This window comes from Schistocerca cancellata, unplaced genomic scaffold (genome assembly GCF_023864275.1).
Source record: "Schistocerca cancellata isolate TAMUIC-IGC-003103 unplaced genomic scaffold, iqSchCanc2.1 HiC_scaffold_141, whole genome shotgun sequence".
Lineage (NCBI taxonomy): Eukaryota > Metazoa > Arthropoda > Insecta > Orthoptera > Acrididae > Schistocerca > Schistocerca cancellata.
This window is the reverse complement of record NW_026046186.1, coordinates 10001-12500: the sequence shown is the minus strand read 5'-3', so window position 1 is coordinate 12500 and position 2500 is coordinate 10001. Positions and strand designations below refer to the sequence as shown.

The 2500-nt window shown below is 56.6% G+C and overlaps 1 non-coding gene across 1 annotated transcript in view; it reads right to left on the bottom strand.

Annotated features, from left to right (window-relative positions):
- LOC126112211 (small subunit ribosomal RNA) overlaps window positions 1-352 on the bottom strand; it is a 1909-nt gene extending 1557 nt beyond the window's left edge. Inside the window, exon 1 of the ribosomal RNA XR_007524342.1 lies at window positions 1-352. This exon is cut by the window's left edge and continues 1557 nt beyond it. This is a non-coding gene — a ribosomal RNA (small subunit ribosomal RNA).
- Between the last annotated feature and the right edge of the window lie 2148 nt (window positions 353-2500).

Sequence of the window (2500 nt, the reverse complement as noted above, 5' to 3'; positions counted from 1 at the left end):
CAGAACCTACCATCGACAGTTGATAAGGCAGACATTTGAAAGATGCGTCGCCGGTACGAGGACCGTGCGATCAGCCCAAAGTTATTCAGAGTCACCAAGGCAAACGGACCGGACGAGCCGACCGATTGGTTTTGATCTAATAAAAGCGTCCCTTCCATCTCTGGTCGGGACTCTGTTTGCATGTATTAGCTCTAGAATTACCACAGTTATCCAAGTAACGTGGGTACGATCTAAGGAACCATAACTGATTTAATGAGCCATTCGCGGTTTCACCTTAATGCGGCTTGTACTGAGACATGCATGGCTTAATCTTTGAGACAAGCATATGACTACTGGCAGGATCAACCAGGGAGCTGCGTCAACTAGAGCTGAGCAGCCGGCCGCCCGGGAGTGTGTCCCGGGGGCCCGCGCGAACACGCAAGCGTCCGCTCAATTATTCTGCAAACAGGAGGAGGCTGGGCTCCCCTGCACAATACACCTCGAAACCCTCTCAGGTCCCGGCGGCGCGCAGCGCCGTCCTAAGTACTTGGTCGGGTTCGAGAGAGGCGCAATCGCCCGGAGTTAGGCGAGTAGACGCTTTAGGTGCGACCACCCGTGCTCCCAACTGAGCTTGCCGCTGCCGACAGAGGCCCGGGAGCGTGCTGTCGTGGCATTGCCGGCGGGAGACAACACGCGCCACCTACGGTGACCGGCAGCTCCAACGCCAGCGCCACAGAAGGGCAAAGGCCCCACGTGGGTGCCGAAGCGAACTCTCCCAGCACAGCGCACGTGCCAACACGTCCGCACAACTGCGATACAAACCACCAGCGAGAACCGCTGGGGCGACCGAGCAGCAGACGGCGTCGCGGCGCCGAGTGCCGGGCGGCGGCGCATCCTCAACGCACACAGTCCTCAATCGGACCAGCACACTGCAGATGTCCACCGCGCTTCGCACCGGGTCCGCGAGGACCCACTTTGGCTGCACGGCGCCGCGCGCAGGGTGCCCCGGCGCGCAGCTGCGCCGCCTGCCGCGTCCGTCGGCCGGCGCGCCTGCCACTGGGCGCCCCCACCAGCCGGCTGTAGCGCGTGCGCCCACGCACCGCGCGGCCAGCACGCCGGGCGGCCCCCCCTCACCGGCCGGGGACAGTCCCACCCACCCACAGCCGCGTATCGCTTCACACCCAGATTCACATTCACGTTCGTTGGTATGGTGGGGACCGCTTCGTAGCTGTACCGATCGTTGCCCTCACAGATGTACCTCCAGCAAGATCAACCGCACCACAACGGGTTACCAGTTGTTCATTTGCGTAACGTCACCAGTAAACGTACACGTCCATCCCCGTTTGCAAAGTCAACTATTATTGCATGCCTGCCTGTCAGGTGTCAAGACACACTACATTCGCTCACATCCACGCAACAAAATGTGCCCGACTAGAGGGCACGTGGAAGGTGCCCCCGTACATATGCGATCTCCATTGCGCGACCAACTGTCAACCGGCCTCTGTAGCATGTCGCAGATGTGGAACGCGGGGCACCGTGCTATCACATTGTGTGAGAAGAGACTACTACGTCTGCATACACGCGCCACTACATGAACAGACGGCTCATGCTGATCGCCATCCACTGCGTCCATTACTCCCACACGTCTCTATGGCGTACCACACTGCAATGCAGCTGTTATGGGGAGATGACACATAGCTGTGTACACAACATTCTGAGCCGGTTGCGGTTGGACAACAATACATTAATGTAACGTGTCATATGCCAATTACAGAGCAGGGTAAGGCACAACGTGGGTTAGGTTAAGGCACAACGTGGGTTAGGTTAAGGCACAACGTGGGTTAGGTTAAGGCACAACGTGGGTTAGGTTAAGGCACAACGTGGGTTAGGTTAAGCCACAACGTGGGTTAGGTTAAGCCACAACGTGGGTTAGGTTAAGGCACAACGTGGGTTAGGTTAAGGCACAACGTGGGTTAGGTTAAGGCACAACGTGGGTTAGGTTAAGGCACAACGTGGGTTAGGTTAAGGCACAACGTGGGTTAGGTTAAGCCACAACGTGGGTTAGGTTAAGCCACAACGTGGGTTAGGTTAAGCCACAACGTGGGTTAGGTTAAGCCACAACGTGGGTTAGGTTAAGCCACAACGTGGGTTAGGTTAAGCCACAACGTGGGTTAGGTTAAGCCACAACGTGGGTTAGGTTAAGCCACAACGTGGGTTAGGTTAAGCCACAACGTGGGTTAGGTTAAGCCACAACGTGGGTTAGGTTAAGCCACAACGTGGGTTAGGTTAAGCCACAACGTGGGTTAGGTTAAGCCACAACGTGGGTTAGGTTAAGCCACAACGTGGGTTAGGTTAAGCCACAACGTGGGTTAGGTTAAGCCACAACGTGGGTTAGGTTAAGCCACAACGTGGGTTAGGTTAAGCCACAACGTGGGTTAGGTTAAGCCACAACGTGGGTTAGGTTAAGCCACAACGTGGGTTAGGTTAAGCCACAACGTGGGTTAGGTTAAGGCACAACGTG